The sequence below is a fragment of the Stenella coeruleoalba genome (genome assembly GCF_951394435.1).
Source record: "Stenella coeruleoalba genome assembly, chromosome: 13".
Classification (NCBI taxonomy): Eukaryota; Metazoa; Chordata; class Mammalia; order Artiodactyla; family Delphinidae; genus Stenella; species Stenella coeruleoalba.
This window is the reverse complement of record NC_137159.1, coordinates 1,876,453-1,894,146: the sequence shown is the minus strand read 5'-3', so window position 1 is coordinate 1,894,146 and position 17,694 is coordinate 1,876,453. Positions and strand designations below refer to the sequence as shown.

The following is a 17,694-nucleotide window of genomic DNA, read 5'->3' as shown; positions in this document are numbered from 1 at the left end:
TCATCTGATTTTCCCCCGTGAGAAATCAACAAGAATTTCCCACACCACTGCTTTGCCAGGGCTAACAGCAGCCGCTAATGTTATCTAGCTATTGCTTCGACATCTCGTATTTTGGATAAGGAATGTTCATACTTGTTTGCTGAATAAATTTGGACACTGTGCTGTTTTACCTTGAAGACTTCACATTGTCACAATGTTCCCATTTCTTTTTTTTCTTTTTTTTTTTTTTTGCGGTACGCAGGCCTCTCACTGTCGTGGCCTCTCCCGCTGCGGAGCACAGGCTCCGGACGCGCAGGCTCAGCGGCCATGGCTCACGGGCCCAGCCGCTCCGCGGCATGTGGGATCTTCCCAAACCGGGGCACGAACCTGCGTCCCCTGCATCGGCAGGCGGACTCTCAACCACTGCACCTCCAGGGAAGCCCTGTTCCCATTTCTTTAATGTAGGTAGATAAAAATCTTAATTCTACCACTCTCAGCTCTGGAGTGGTTAATTGAAACGTTGCTTGACAGAAAGCATTTTTTAATAATTGTTGCGTTTTTAAATAAAAACATTTTAAATAAAAACAGAAAAGAATATGATAGTGTGTTGATGTCAGTTTCGATAAGGGATGAGCAGGCATTGTGATGTATTGCACTAGCTACAATAAATCAAAACTTCAGAGACAAGATGGCATATTTAACAAACTCGTCATTCTGTAATGACGAGGCAGGTGATGACTCACCACAAACTAGCAAAAGACAAGGGCGACATTCACGGCGCCAGCACGCCTGCAGGCAGATCGATGGCGTCAGCAATCTTCATCTGCGTGTGTGTAATTCACCTGAATAATCTTCAGAATCCTAAATCCTTCGAATTAGTGCAAAACAGAGAGCTGAGGAGAGAAGACGGGGTAAATTAAAGAACGAAAACAACGGATCACCAACCGGATCGCTCAGCAAACATTTACTGATGAGCTTTTGGAGAACTGGGTACCATGTGAGTAGAAAATATCCCCAAGGTTTAATTTGGGGGATGTCTGTCAGTGAAACAATAACTTGTAGAGAGATGTGACAAATGGCCTTGCCTGAGTTCGTGCTAAATGGCAAAAACAAAATTCCATGAAGGAAACATGTACGTGGTGGACAAGACTCAGTCCACTAAAACACATAGAAATCGTGGATAAAATACAGTAACAATACAAAACTATATGTCAACCATGCATTTAATTCTCACAAAAAGTCTATGATGAAAATAACAGTGAAATACACTACACTCCTACTAGAAGAGCTAAAATCCCCCCGAAAAACCTATTGCTAGAGAGGGCGGGGAACAACAGGAACTTATGTTCCTTGATGGTAGGAATGCAGTAGGGTACAGTCACTTCAGAAGGCAGTTTCTTACAAAGGTAAACATTGTATAATCATACAATCCAACAATTATGCTCCTCGGTATTTATCCAACTGATTATCCAACTGTGAACGTATGTCCACACAAAAATCTCCATGCAAATACTTATAGCAGCAATAATCATAATCACCAAAAATTCGAAGCAGACAAAATGCCCTTCAGTAACTGAACAAGCAGAATCTGTACAATGGAACATCATTTAGCTTTAAAAGGGATACGCTGTCGGCCTTCCCTGGTGGCGCAGCGGTTGAGAGTCCGCCTGCCGATGCAGGGGACCGGGTTCGTGCCCCGGTCCAGGAAGATCCCACATGCCGCGGAGCGGCTGGGCCCGTGAGCCATGGCCGCTGAGCCTGCGCGTCCGGAGCCTGTGCTCCGCAACGGGAGAGGCCACAGCAGTGAGAGGCCCGCGTACCGCAAAAAAAAAAAAAAAAAAGGATACACTGTCAACCCATGCGACAAAGTGGAGGAATCTTAAATTCACATCATTCTAAGTGAAAGAAACAAACAAGTCTGAGGAGGAGACATACTGTGTGTTTCCAACTACGTGAAATTTCATAAAACCAAAACCATGGAGGTTGAAAACAGATCAGTGCTTGTCAAGGCAAAGTGCTGAATACATGAAGCTCAGGGGGTTTCCTTTTCCTTCGTGATCTTACTTAACTATGTAAATAAATAAATAACGTTTATTTTAATTAAAATAGTTTTGGGTTACAGGAAAAATGGCAAATATAATACAGAAGAGACCTAATATACCCACACCCTATTACTGACATCTTACTTATGTATGGTATATTTATCACAACTAATGAACCAATATTGATACACTATTATTAACTAAAGCCCATACTCTATTCAGATTACCTTATGTTTACGTAATGTTCTTCTTCTGTCCAGGAATCCCATCTAGGCCACCACATTACATTACACACGGCCTCAGTCAGGGGATCAAGGTCAACGTCAACAGTGACGTCATGCTGATAGCGTGTACTCTTGATATGATGTGATGAACTGCACTTTACCCCTGTGGTCTTCCTTCCCCAAACCCCAATCTAACGATGAGAAAGACATCCAACAAAACCCAAACTGAGGGACAGTCTACAGAATACTGGGCCCGTACTCCCCAAAACTGTCAAGGTCATCAAACACAAGGAACATCTCAGAAACTGTCACAGCCCAGCGGAGCTTCAGGAGACATAAAACTAAACATTACACAGTCCTCTGGGTGGGATCCTGAGACCGAGAAAGGATATTAGGTTAAAACTAAGGAAATCTGGATAAAATATGGTCTTTGGTTAAGAACAATGCGTCTATACTGGTTCATCAGTGGTGGCAAATGTGCCATCCCAATGTAAGGTGTTAACACTTAAGGAAAATGGATGTGAGGTGTCAGGAACTCTCTGTACTGTCTTTGCAATGATCTGTCATTGTAACCCCACAATGAAAATACTTAAGTGCAGAGATATTTTTATGTTGTCCAGAATATTACATGTGAATGTCAGCAACAAGAATCCAGCAGAGGAATGATAAGAGTCCGAGTCTGAACTTCAGCGACAACTGTGTATAGTATTTTTATATATACCAATGTTAAAAAAGAAAAAAGATATTTTTAGGTGCCAGAAACAAGAAGGAAAGGAGTCAGTCAAGAATCTCGGTGGGAACTGACCTCACAGGAGCCCACGGGCCTGACTCAGGGCCCACAGGGGAGGCCGTGTGGCTTTGTCTGTACTGCATGTAGCAAGAAGAGAGAATCTTGCAGAAAGCCCGGAGGCTGGAAGAACTGACCCATCTGTGCAAAATGCAGACCCCATTTCCAAGGCAGCTGCCCCGTCCACGCGGCTTCCTCAGAACAGTTCTCACAGCACAGCACGCCCCCCAGACTCTGCCCTGCTGAGGATTCTGCCCCAGCAAAGGCTTCAAGAAATCTGGGTCCAGGTCTCAGAGCGAAACCCTTCTCCTTTATCTGAGGCAGGGTGCTCTAAGAACTAAAAAACAGTCCTTGAGTTTATACTTCGAAATACGTGTTGGGCCGAAGGTCACAGACCCATCTTTTTCACAAGGCCTGATCTCTTTCACAAGACCTGACACTTCACCTTAGATGATGGAGTACCAGGCAGCACATCTGTTGTGTACTTGGACCTTGGCTGCTTCAGAAAGACTCTCATTATTTCTGTGTGTGTGTGGTACGTGGGCCTCTCACTGCTGTGGCCTCTCCCGTTGCGGAGCACAGGCTCCGGACACGCAGGCTCAGCGGCCATGGCTCACGGGCCCAGCCGCTCCGCGGCATGTGGGATCTTCCCGGACCGGGGCACGAACCCGCGTCCTCTGCATCGGCAGGCGGACTCTCAACCACTGCGCCACCAGGGAAGCCCAAGACTCTCATTTTTAACACGTTGTTCATCCAGGCAACACGTGGATGACTATTTACACTGGGAAAAGCTAAGCTAGTGGGGAACACATCTGGGGTTGAAGGGCCCACATTCCTCACCGGGCCTCACTGGAAGATGTCCCTGATGCCGACCTTTCTATGGACTCCAAATCCAACAGATTGACTCCTTTCCTTTCTGCTCATGGTCTTGCCCTTATGTCAACATGTACATTAAAGCCATTTTGATCATCTCCAGGAGTGTCTCTGTCCTTAGTTCTTACCCCTCCTGCTCTATAAGTGGAAGGAAAGAAATGGTCCCACCAAAACCTAGCCTGTCATCACCTCAGGTAACGCAGGTAAGTCCCTCTGCTGCTCTTCTGTTGTGACGCCACGTCATGTCATCCTCCCAGTTCAACACTTAACAGAAGCACCAGGATCATCGACCCCTTTCTCCCTTGCAGGGTGTTCAGACTTCAGAAGGCTGGGGAGTCACACGAATAGCTTGTTTCATCAGCAGATTGTTAGGTGATGCTCAGACCTGTGAGTCAGTCCTTGGTGCTTCGATCAAAGGTGCCTCATCTCCACAAGCTCCCAGGTGACTGGGACCTGAGGCCTCCTTGAGGGCCCTCACTCTCTCCCGAGCGTGTCCGTTCTCCATCTTTGGAACCTTCTTCACCTCTCCCTTATGGACCGCACCTCACTTTCTGTTCAGAGCTCATCTCTGCAACTAATTTTTCTCAACAAATAAGAGTCAAAGAATACGCTTTTCGGTGGCTCAGTTTTCCGAATTGTGAAATGGCTTATTAAGTCGTACTTGCTTTATCTACGAGAGGTGCTGTGAAGACAGTACTGATACTTACAAAGCATTTGAAGTCTCGAATATGAAAAGTACTTTATGAAATATTGATGACCCGTCTGCTGCACGGTGTAGTCAAGACCTTTTCCACCTGTGCGTTCTCAGACAGTATTATTTCTGAAGAGACATGTTTTTCCTTGCAATAATTATAGATGCCTATCACATTCATAAACAAACTCTGTTCAGCAATTGGCTCCAGTGTTTCCCACGCAGCTCACCATAAAACAGAAGGACTTGGAAAGATCTGGATATAAAAACGAATACAACTCTACACCAGGCAGAACTATTCTCACATCATTCTGGAAAGAGATTAATTAATCAATTTTTAAAGTATTTTTTTGTTCCAGTAAGGAGCAAATGTGTCTTCTTATGTACAAAAACAAAGCGTCCTGAAGTGCTGCCAGGCAGTAGAAAGGGTGGTATTTTGCAGACAATGGGCTTAGAGGAAGTAACTTTGAAGGACGGCAAAATATATTAAACCAATGCTTCCCAAATGACATTAATGCCACAGATTGCAATGAAGTATTAGACAGTAGACAGAGCAGTATTTCATAGTAAAACAGGCTTGGGAAGCACAGGGTCAGATCCAGTGAAATGGGAGGCTTTGCAGAACACCCAGAACCTGTGACACAGACTGTGTGCGTTGTGACCCTCTGAGAGTGGGGAGTGTATGTCACATGGTCTGCCCACATTGCCTGTTTAACACCTCTGCGTAAGATGTTCCTTGAATAAAGGAAGTTTGGAAATGCTGCTTTAGTTCCACCTCTACCTGATTCAAAGACTTTCCACAATTTAGCACAAGGTGCTGCTTCCTCAGGGCCCTGTATTGCCTTCTGCCAGGAAAAATTCCATAATACCCTTTGTGTTCAGTGACTGCAAGGTGAGCGTGCCCTGGAGATGTCCAATGCTGCCCTTCACCGCTGCTCATCAGGAAGAGCCACGATGCGGGTTGGAGATCCACAGTGGACACCCCGGGGGCGAGAAACTTCCCATAACACACCCATTTCCATGCCCTTAATCTCATGCTTCCCAAACCTACTCAATGATGTATGCACTTTTCTCCGTAACACCCACAAGGACTCATGAAACATTAATGTTGCGTCATTGGCCGCACGTTGGAGAACACCCTCGTTGGGGGTCAGACCTGAGAATCTCAACCACTGGAACAGCAACACCCTTGGAAGCATAACTGAGAGCCTTCAAGTGGTGAATAAGGTTAAAAACAGCAGCAAGGGAAAGAACACATGATGTGACATCAGAGTTAGTTTCACTAAGTTAAGAAAAAAGGAATCTCTCTGGCAGGAAAGGAATATAAAATTGATTCACTTCGGGGAAGGCTGAGACAGCAGAAGTTCCACGGATAAAAATGAGCATCATGGGCTTCCCTGGTGGCGCAGTGGCTAAGAACCCGCCTGCCAATGCAGGGGACATGGGTTTGAGCCCTGGTCCCAGAAGATCCCACATGTCGCGGAGCAACTAAGCCCGTGCACCACAACTACTGATCCTGCGCTCTAGAGCCCACGTGCCACAACTACTGAAGCCCGTGCACCTAGAGCCCGTGCTCCACAACAAGAGAAGCCACTGCAATGGGAAGCCCGCGCACCGCAACGAAGAGTAGCCTCCGCTCGCCACAACTAGAGAAAGCCCGCGTGCAGCAACAAAGAACCAACGCAGCCAAAAATAAATAAATAAATTTTTAAAAAAAGAACTAAGGGAATAAGACACAAAATCACAAACACACACACAAAATGACCATCGTGAGGAAAGACCAGGAGGGAGGGTGTGGACAAGCGGCAGGAAGAGAAGAAGGAAAAGCGAGACAGAGCAGAGGTGATGGAGGGCAGAAGGGAAAGCGAGTAGGAGAGGAGATAGTAGGTTAAGCTGTTGGGAAGAGCAATGGCAAGACATGGCAGTGGAGGAAGAGAGCAGTGGAGGAAAAGCACTGAAATTGACCAACTAACTAACTACAGTCACCTACTACCACAGCCTATGTGATGGGACCAAGTAGCACTGATACTTGCCATCCCCCCATCCCCCCACCGCATCACTGGGCTGCACTGGGTGACGAAGCTCCCCCTTCCCCTGGGATGTCCCAGTCTCGGCGCTGAAAGTCCTGTATCCACGGAAACAATGCAGGAGAAGTCCAATCAGGACGGCTGGACACCCTAGTCAGCACTGACTCAAAAGCACAGTGCAATCAGGGCCAGTCGGTAAAGCATCCCCGTAGCAGGGCTTATGGCCATCACTGCTTCACCCTAACCACACATGCGACTGAGAAACCCCAGAACCTGTGGTGGTGGTAAGTGAAAGTCTTTCCTCTTCAACAGTCCATGAAGGAGGCACATTGCACCCCAGCTTAGTCCAGGAATTGATGTTCATCATGATGCTTTTATGTCCATTAAAAGGTTAACTTCCTCTCTGTGCTCTGTGGTACAGGGTAATGTGTTTTGGTCAACAAAAATGCTGAAGATGAAAGTTTCCACGCTCATAATGTCTTTATCTTCAGGTATAGGAAAATTAATCTATGAGAATGGGTGAATTTTCTGATGATGTTGCATAAGACATGTTATTCCTTGAATATATGTTGTCTGCATATATTGATGCACTTTCCAACTCACCTTTCTAGTTACGTTTTAAGACTGGACAGCAAGACTGATTTGCATTCCTTGATCACTCAACAATTCAGATTTGGGGCAGATAGTTGACAAACGTGCTTAGTGATATGGGGAAGCTAGGCTAGGATGACCATGTGCCCGGATAAGGCACCAAAGGGAAGCAATTTCCCTGTGTCCTGGACCAAGAGAAGATTTATGTGTAAGATCTGAACATGCCCTGCCAAGCCTGAAAGCAATTAGGAGAAAAGGGCGCCACGGGCCGAAGGATGAGACTTGTGTCTTGGGTCACTGGTCACAAGGCAGAAAGCACTGCCTGTCCTTCCCATGAGGAATGGCGCTGGGATACTGCCTCATCTCCCACCTGCGACCTGGCAGTGCTGCCGTAAGGGAGGAATCCGAGCCTAGGGAACATCCAGAGGCTGCTTCATCCTGCAGGGTAGAGAGAGGAGCCCTTGGCAGGTGAACGGAATAGCAGTCGTAGAATGGCCAGCCGCACACGTTCCGGTTTCCGGAAGTGAGCCCTCAGGCATCGGAGCACAGCAAGAGCACGGTGCATGAGAAAAGGTAAATATTAGACACCCCCTGGGGTCTCAGTATTCCCCAGCCAGCCCCGCATTCGCCATTCTGCCTCCTGTTCATCATTCCTCGGCTTTTTCCCAGGGACTGATCTGGAGGGAAAATTCCAAGGGAATAGAAGCGGTGGCTAGCAAGTTAGGTAGCCCCATTGGCCCGGAAATTAACTTTCAGTGAAACCCTGAATGACACATTTCTCACATTCTGTATAAAAATAATATTTAATGTCTTTAAATTTAAATCATATTGTGAAATCTATTCCATGAATTATAAATAGCTTATTTCATAAACAATTAAAATTAGACCACCACCAAAATTATAAAAATGAAAGTCTAAGTCATCCACAACCCCACTACTCATAAATCACCACTGTGTCAGTAACACAGGATAATGTATTATTCTTTTACATTAATTGTGGGGTTTTTTTACAGATTAGGCAATTACCACAGTTTTGTAGAACATTTAGAGAAATCAGCAAAACAATAAAGAGAAAATAAAGTCGCCATAATAACCCTATTGCACAGAGATAATTATTCTCAAGATTTTGTTTATATTGTTTTAGTCAATGACTCATAAATACACCCTCTATGTTCTTTCGTTTTACAAAATTAGAATTATATTTTCTACTTTTTGTAATTAGCTTCTTTTTACTTATCAAAGTATTAGATGGTTTAGTCTTCTTTAGAAAGTTTGCATGTATCCAAGACTTTAATTGGCTTTATTTTTTATTACTTTCATAAAAATACTCAATTTATCCCAGAGTAGTAGAAAATATTTGCAATATTCGTGACTCTATAGTGATTTCCAATGTTAGTGACAATTTTTAGCAATTATGTTCTTTCCTCTAGCATGTATTGGTACCTGCTAGTTTGGGTAGTAGGTTTAGACTACAGTCTGGGCGCCAGTATCACGAGGGGCTGATGGAGTGTCCCTAACAGGGGGAGGGCTGGGTGACAAAGGACCCTGAGAGTAGGACCTGGGGAGAGAGGATTCCAACGTCAATGGCTGAAACCAAATCTTCTACTAAAGAGGCTCTATGTGTTTTAAAGGCTCATAAAGGAAAAAAAGGGATTTTTTTTCCTACTCAAAATAATTTCTTCAAACACGTTTCTTGACCTGGCGTGGCGGAAGGAGACATCAAAGCTGCCCATACAGATACCACCTTGGCCTCTCACCTTCTCCAGAGCCACCTAGGTGAAGAGATGGCATGAGCAGACAGGTGTTGTGGACAGAACCTCTGGCAGTAGTGTGTCAAATGGTGGTGCAGGGTACTAATGGCAGGAGGTCGCTCAGGAGGCTGGTTCGTTACAGTCTAGGCAAGGGTAGATGGGGAATCGACCAGGCAGCACAAATGAGAGTGAAGAAGTTTCGGATGTTGAATGGACAGGGCTGATGGCTGACTACCTGCATATCAAGAGTCATATAAAGGGAAGACCTGGGTAGATGGTAGTATCATTAATCAAGATAGGAAGCAAAATATTTTTGTTCCTGGTGATAGAACTGGTGAAATATAATGGGTTAAACTTTATGCCAAAATGTGGTAGAACAATACATTTGATACAAGTGATTAGAGCTAGAGACTCAGCTTCAGGAGTCACTGGTATGTAGATGGCATTTGAAGTCATGAAGCAGGTGAGATAACCGGGGAATTGGAGAAAAAGACTGGTGATGGAATCCTGGAGATAAGAATTACGTTCCAGGAAGATCACGGGATCAAAAACTGTCACAAGAGACAAATAATGATAAAACAATCAATTTAAAAGGAAAACATAACGATTATATCTACACCCAACATCAGACTGTCTAAATATATAAACCAAACCTTGACAGATCTGAAAGGAGAAATAGACAGCAATACAGTAATATTAAGAGACTTCAATACACTACTTTAAATATTGGATAGATCCTCCAGACATAAAATCAATAAGGAAACAACAGGCTTGAACAATACTTTAGCCCAATGGACCAACAAGACATACACAGAATATTCCACCCAACAGCAGCACGATACACATTCTTCTCAGATGCACACAGAACATTCTCCAGGTTGGATTATATGCTAGGTCACAAAACAAGGCTTATCAAATTTAAGATTGAAATCATTTCAAGTATCTTTTTCAACCACAATGGAATCAAACTAGAAATCAGTAATAAAAGGAAAATGAGAAAACTCGCAAATATATGGAAATCAAGCAAGGCACTCTTCAACAACCACTGCAAAGAAGAAGTCTAAAGGGAAATGAGAAAATATCTTGAGACAAATAAAGATGAAACACAATGTACCAAACTTACGTGATGCAGTAAAAACAGTACTAAGGGGGAAGTCTATGGTGATAAATGTCTAAATTTAAGAAGAAGAAAGATCTCAAATAAACAATCTAAATTTACACCTCAAGAGACTAGAAAAGGAACCAACTAAGCCCAAAGTTAGTAGAAGAAAGCAAATTATAAAAATTAGATAGGAAATAAAATACCTATAAAATAGAAAATTGACAATATTGAGTTGATTTTTCACAAAAAAATCAATAAAATCATCAAACCTTTAGCTAGACTACTGAAGAAAAAGAGAGAAGACTCAAATAAATATAATCAGAAATGAAAGAGGACACCTTGGAACTGATGCCACAGAAATTTAAAACAGCTCATAAAGGACTATTATGAACTACTATTATACAACGACAAATTGGACAACCTAGAAAAAATGGATAAAGTCCTAGAAATATACAACCCATCAAGATTGACTCAAAAAGAAATAGAAAGCCTAAGCTTTTAAGTCAGTGGCACAACTCTTTCCAAGGGTACCGTATCTTCTAAGATTTTAAGACTTGTTTCTCAGACAAATGTGTCCTAAAATACCTATTTTTAAAAATCCAGTTTGGAATATTTCTAGTCCTACATGAAGGCTGTTTCATATCTAGAAGTTTTCTGTCCTTGTCAATAAATTACAGAGTCCACCTAGGAGAGGTCAGTGACGTTCTTATGGTATTGGGTCTGAACTGGATCGAAGTCAAACCTGTGTTTTCCATTGCGGAGCATAGGTCCAGCTCTTATTAATGTTTTAAAATCTCTTCTGTTCATATACCCCTAAAATGTTCATCCGAAGAACCAGGGTCTTTTAGGATATTTATGTGGGTTCTCCCTGTCTAGCTGTGTTGCTCTTATCTCTGAACACAGGCCCGAGACGGTCCCGTTGGTGCTGCTAACTCGGGCTGCTTTGTCTAGTCCTACGGAAGCGTAGACTGGCTTCTCTCCAAAAGCTACTGCAGCAAAACTCTGGCTGGGAGGAGGCGAGTGGGTAAGAGAAAGCTGGGGTGGGATGTCCCTGGCAGTGCCAGAGGATGATGCAAATGAACGGAACCGTGGATGAAGTGCAGCTTTCTGGGACAGGCTCTCCGGCTGTCTCCCCACGAGGTCCTGCGCTGCTGACTCCCGGCCACAGCCCTGCATTTAAATCCTACTGCCGCCTACGTTGCTGAGAGGAAAAGCAGCACAGGCTCCCCAGCACACTCTCCGAGAACAGGACCGATTGGAGCTCTTCCTTCCTTAGCAGATGCTGAGCTGGGATGCAACATCTGGCTTCATGGAGAAAGCTCGTGTCTCCACTTTAGATTGAAATGGCACCCCTGAGGAGCTCACGACTCGCCTTGACCTTCGTGCCCACGCATGGTGTACAGGTTCCTGCCGCAGGCACAGTGGCCTCAAATGTTAAAGTTGCCTCGAATGGCTGAAAATAAATAAATTCCCTAAAATGTGAACAGAGGGAGTGTGGGTGGGCAGTTTGTCCTTGAAGATTTTGTGGGAGGATGTTAGGGAATTTTAGGGATTGATTTGGAAGGTGACAGAGACTTTCTCATTGACTTATGTAACTGCAGCCTGGCGGTGTCGAAATTAGCAAGTGAAAGAAAGGGGAAACCTGAATCTTATTACCATTTCTGTAGGTAAAAAACAGTCAAATATTGTCAATTTCATATGGCTCAACTCAGTGTAAGAGTTATATAGGTTATAGACACTAGTGATCTAGGTTAGATCTAAATTTAAGGAAGTCTCCGTTAAGCCCAGGGATGTGAAATGGTGAGAAGCGATGAAAAAAAGGAAAAAAGAGCCCCCAGCTAGTTCAAAACAGCTCTTGCTTCGGCAATGGTGGCAGAAAAGAGAAAACTCAAGGAAACCCTCGAGGTATGGTTGTCAGGGAATTCTCTTTGTAAAAGTGGTGTGAAGTCATTAGAATTATAGCTTCTTAGGAGACTAGGAATTTGCCTTCAATCTTTAATAAACAAGAGGGTTTTGCATTGGAATTCATGCCAATTTGGGGAGAACAGAGGTTCACGCGGAAGCATCTGATCATCGAGGACCTCGTGTTGCTGAGGGTGGCGTCTCTGCTCCGCTCTCTCATCAGCATCCCCACGTCTAAGGGACCCTGCTTTGCTGGCAGAGCCCAGGGCAAATGAGAGGGTGAGCAGGTGAGCTTGGCAAAGGTACACGGCACCGAGTGGGCCGAGAGGACCCTGACACGGGCTGCACAGTGGGAACCTCTCGCTCAGTATCGATTCACAGCCCTCTACCTTCGCGCTGACACCAGCTTTCCGCCTGTCAGAGCCTTTTAACCTCTGCCTTCCCTCTGTGTCCCATCCCCTGCAGCTTACCCACAACTCACTGCTGGCTCTGACAGCTTTTGCTTTGCGTTGCCTTGTTTTGGGTTTAAGCCGAAAGCAGCCTCGATATCCACAAAGTTAGCTTTTATTCCTGTCTATCCTTGCATATATAATGGACTTAAGTCAAAATAAGGTTTCTTTTCCCTTCGTTTTTTCCATGAACTGGTTATTGACTTTAACCATCTTGGAAAATATTTCCTAAGTCAGCATCAGGGGAGACCAAACAATAAACATTTTGGCATGTTCCTGTGGCATTTCTTTCATCTTTGGGACCTAGTGGGAACGGCGGCCACCACGCAGTCTGGAGTCTCGGCTAGCTGCAAACGGGTGAAGCATTTCCTCCCTGTAAGCCTGTTTTCTCTTAGGTAAACGGGAATGATAATAGGTAACTTCATTAAGGAATAGTTGGAAGTACTCATTGATAGATTGCAATAAACATCACTCAATAAATGCTAGCTGTCATTATCATTATTCTTCTTATTAATCCTGATACCCAAAGAGTCCCCCGTAAAGTCCACTTCATCTACTGCTCTATAATTACTGTTCTGTGGATTTCTGCTCTCAGTACAATACCTTTCAGAGGTAGAGGACTAGAGATTTTCTGTGATTTACTGACACTAGGGTTTGTTAAGTGGGGTAGCAACAAAGCACAGAGGGCAATGAAATATCTCACTTTCTCCAAACCTTTCAAACGAACACTTTAAACTATGGAATATTCAGTACTACCCATCTCTCCAGAAAGCAGTACCTAAGGGTTGGTTTTGGTCCCTGATATTTTAAATTTTTAATGATAAAGGATTCTGCTAAGACTGTGAATTCATTATCTTGTGGCATTTTGTTCAGTAGTCGTCTTGCTGGAACTCATAAGGACAAAACCCTCTAATGTTAAGAGTTGAAATGGAAACAGCAAAATGATTTTCCTTGGTCGGCTCTCTACGTGGGTGGCAAGGACACCAGTCACTTTGGGAAAAGCCAGTAATGCCTCTTAGGGTCTAGCGAGGGCAGGACAGAGGAGAACAAGCTTCAGTATCTGAACACTCCCTGGAGTCACAGGTGGACTACAATGACTGGGCCACAGACCCTGAGGGTGGGGCCCACAACCTCCACCAGCGTTTAGGACACCCGGACTGCAGCCCTTCAACTCTAAAACAGAATAATGTGGGCTCTTCAATTCTGCACTTTGTTTTGTTTTGTTTGTTTGTTTGTTTTAAAAAAAGGTGCTCCAGGGACTGTGTGTTGACTGGTACGTCCTACTCCTTGCCTAGCTGTTTTTTCCACGTCATCCGGCCTCGATGAGCTAGGAACGTGCATTGACTTTTGCAGCCTGAGACCCTGTGCCCTGACCCCTCGCGTCTCTGGTCACCTCTGGGTCTGTTTGGCCAGCTCGGCCCCGTAAGTCTCAGTAAGAAGGTGGAGGCTAAATGTGTCTAAAACGTCAGTGGCTTCTGGTAAGGGATAGTCAGTGGAGTCTCCTGGGCTTGAATTATTTAGCAGAATCCCCTCTGTTTTCTCCACTCAGCATGAGGCATTTGAATTTCACCCCTCACATCCTTCAGGCTTATTTCGGTCATGTCGTTTCTATTATAATGCTTCTCATCCATTGCTTTTTGCCAGGGTGACTCTTCACCCCTCCCCCATGGAGGGGAGCATGGTCCCAATTTTAGAAATCCCTGAAGTAAAGCCTATTTGAGTAACCTTTCAAGAGTAACCTTTCCTGTAAGGAAAGAACTTTAAATGCTATTGATCTTTCCTCTGAAATTCAGGGTGTCTCCTGCACATTTTAAATATGTTAATTTATTCACCAAATATTTACTGAGTAACCACAAAAAAATTTAAGTCCTTGAATTCATTTTCAGCCTGTTTCCTTTTGCTGCCTAAATCTCAGTATGTTAATTAGGGCTGTCGGATTTAGCAAATGAAATACCAGGAGTCCAGATAAATTTGGTTTTCAAATAAATAACAAATAAAAGTTAATTATACGTGAGTCCCATGCAATATTTGTGACAGATGGATACTAAACAGTTATCTAAAATTCAAATTTAACTGGGCATTCTGTATTTCATCAGACATCCTATGTTCTATCTGATCAGCTTAATACCCAAAGCTAAGTGCTAACGTTTTTCTAGACTAAATCTTAATCTAATTTTCAAACCAAAAATAATTTTCATTTGAACCCCCTTCACCTTCCCACTCACCTAGATTTAAAATTGTCTCCTTTCTGGTCCTGTAATTATCTCTCATCTGAAATTCAAATGTAACAGATACATTTTCATACACATTGTCCTAAGAATGTGAGTCACCATAGAAAAAAACGAATTCAACCTGTTCATTTAAAATATGTTCAGTTTCTGAGTACCTTCCTTCAAGACCTGTTTGTTTCTAATTTGACCTTTCTCTAGTTGTGTGTGGTAAGAGCACACCAGAGTGAAAAATGGATAGAGAAAAAGGTGAAGCTGGAAGTGAGACGGATTTGCATGGTCCTTTCATTCATCCATCACTAACGTTCTGTGAGACTTGCTGATGGTCTGATTACGGTGAACCCAGGTACAAGGTGAGTTACGAGCATCAGGGGAAAAAGGCAAATTAGAGCAGACACGCTGATTTAAGCATTTCAGGAACATGAAATTAGCTAGTACAATAAACTGCAAGAAAGTTGTGGTAAGTTTTTCCTCTTTGGTTTATAAAGCTTAGGAGTGGAGGTATGGAACTCACTTCTCGTTCAGTGGCACTCAGAGTCATTTGCTGCAATATCTTCCTATAGTGTGTGATAAACGTAGCTTATATTTAACCAAAAGAAGCCTCATTGTCAAGGGCATCATCTTCAAAAACACTTGGAACACCTGGAAATGATGAAATAAAAATTACTTCCACTGATTTATTTTTATTTTAGTGGAAGAGAGTATCCTCTTTCGAACACTCAAGGGTAGCCTCTGAGACACCCACTCTGTTTAGACGCACGTCCATAAGCAGTTGTAAAGGGTCGGATGTCACAGAGCGGTGGGTGTGCAGAGCTGGCCACACTTGCCCAGCGGCCATCACCACGCCCCGGGTTCTCATTCCCGAGTCTCCTCTCGATGTTTCATGACCTCATTTAAGGCAGACCTTCTCTCTGATCTTTCAGAATATTATACAACATGAACAGCATGGCCTAGAACATGTTTGTAATGGTCAAGACACACCCTCATCAGCGAGAGGCTGTGAAAAGACAAGAAAATAACTTTATCAGTGAGGCACCCAGGCTGTCAATGACACACTTCGGCAAGACCTCATTATTGTATTTTTTTCCTGAAAAATTAAAAAAGAATAGTTCATTATCTTCTCGTTCTTATTTTGATCTCTTAATTAAGCAGAGAGATGTACTAGGTATGAGAGACATGCCTAAAGGTTCTCTTCAAAATCTGTTCACAGCACAGTAGCACTCAGAAGGCTGGTGTGAACGAGTACCTGAAATGGGCAAGATGGTCCTGAACTTCGCACCTCATATCTTCTGAAGGGTGGGTCAGGAAGAAGTTGCTAGAAAAATTGCTCCTTTCACAGTCACAGATAAGCAATTATCTTATTGAGTATATTACTAAAACAGTAGCTTTATCTAATATATTCATAACAGTGGAAAATTTTTCTTTAAAAAATGAATGGATAAAGAAGATGTGAGATAGATAGATAGATAGAATGGAATATTACTCAGCATAAAAAGAATGAAATAATGCCATTTGCAGCATGGACGGACCTAGAGATTATCATACTAAATAAAGTAAGTCAGAGAAAGACAAATATCATATGATATCACTTACACATGGAATCTAAAAAAATGATACAGATAAACTCATTTACAAAACAGAAATAGACTCACACAGGTAGAAAACAAACTTATGGTTACCAAATGGGATAGTGCGGGAAGGGAAGATAAATTAGGAGTTTGGGATTAACATATATATGCTACTACGTGTAAATCAGGTAGACAGCAGGGTCCTGCTGGAGAGCACAAGGAGCTCTACTCAATACCTTGTAATAACCTATGTGGGAAAAGAATCTGGAAAGTGTACATATACATATAACTGAATCACTTCGCTGTATACCTGAAACTAACACAACATTGTAAATGAACTCTACTTCAAAAACTATACTTTAAAAACCCGACTCTATTACTAAGGTCTGAGGATTCCAGCCTCTGACAGAATCTGTAGCTGTTTTCCTGCTGTTAAGGCAATAACAAACAGGGGCTGGTGGACAGGTAAGAAGTGTACCACGAGCTTGTCTACCTTTATCCCATGTCACTGTGTCATCTCATGCCTAAAGCATCTCAAGGTGGATTCTTCTCAAGGGGACCAGATTATGTGGCCTGATCTGAATGTCAGTCTCAACAGTTCTTCCTACTAGAAATGTCTCAAACCTTAGTTAAATATCGCACATCTTCATGTAGCCCAATTCAATTTAATTCAATACAAAAATTGCGTGCTTCCTACCGGGGAGGGCACAGCACGATGCCGGGTGACGTGAGGAAGCAGTGAGTGCATAGTAGGGCTGGCACAAACGCGTAAGCAGATGCACAAAGGTAACGAGAGTGCGTATAATTAAGTCACAGTGTGCTCTGGGGCAGGGGGTGTAGGGATGGGGTTACGTCCCATAAGCTTCTGTTATGGAATATTTTTGGAGAGGGTGAGTTCTCAGGTGATCTTTAAAGGACGACCTCTCTCATATGAGAATGCAGGAGGCGGAGTTCTAGGAGGAGGGACCAGGTGCTGAGGCTGGGGGACAGCTGCTCTCCACGCTCCTCGGCCGATGGGTGAAAAATTCTGCAATGAACTCTTCAAAATCAGCCTCCATATCTTATTCTTTAGCCCAAAACCTCACAGGGGGTAGGTGCCCAATATGTTTTTTTTTAAGGGGAATGAAGTCGTAATCAGAGTGCCCAGTCCTACCACGGAGAGTGAAATTCTCCTGAAATTTCTTTGAAGACGTCAAGATTCCTTTCTCAAGTGAAGGCAGGCCGTCCTTTTGATCCTTATCAGCTATGGTCTCTAGTTAGAGATTAATCGGCCTGCATCTCAGATGGCAGAGCAAGGGCGGTGGTTCGGCGATGTGTTGAAAAACCAGGCAATCTTCCTCCTGTGTGTCCTTTACTTTCACACAAAACACTTCACTCCTGACACTCTGGTCACCAAACGTGTGGGATTTTTCCCACACCAAGCAATTCTGTGACTTGAGCTGGAGGTCCCACAGTTTAACTCAATTTAATTCAATTCAGA

The 17,694-nt window shown here is 43.5% G+C and overlaps 1 protein-coding gene across 8 annotated transcripts in view; it reads right to left on the bottom strand.

The window, feature by feature from the left end:
* LOC307196476 (uncharacterized protein) overlaps positions 1-17,694 on the bottom strand; it is a 403,273-nt gene that overhangs the window by 21,674 nt on the left and 363,905 nt on the right. For 2 of the 8 annotated variants that reach the window (XR_013831149.1, XR_013831150.1), the window contains one exon: positions 748-872. The exons of 5 other annotated variants lie outside the window; for them this stretch is intronic. The gene's annotated coding sequence lies outside the window, so the exon portion shown is untranslated. Of the gene's footprint in view, positions 1-747; positions 873-17,694 lie in introns of those variants that run through there. One more of the 8 variants, XR_013831151.1, reaches the window with a different exon arrangement.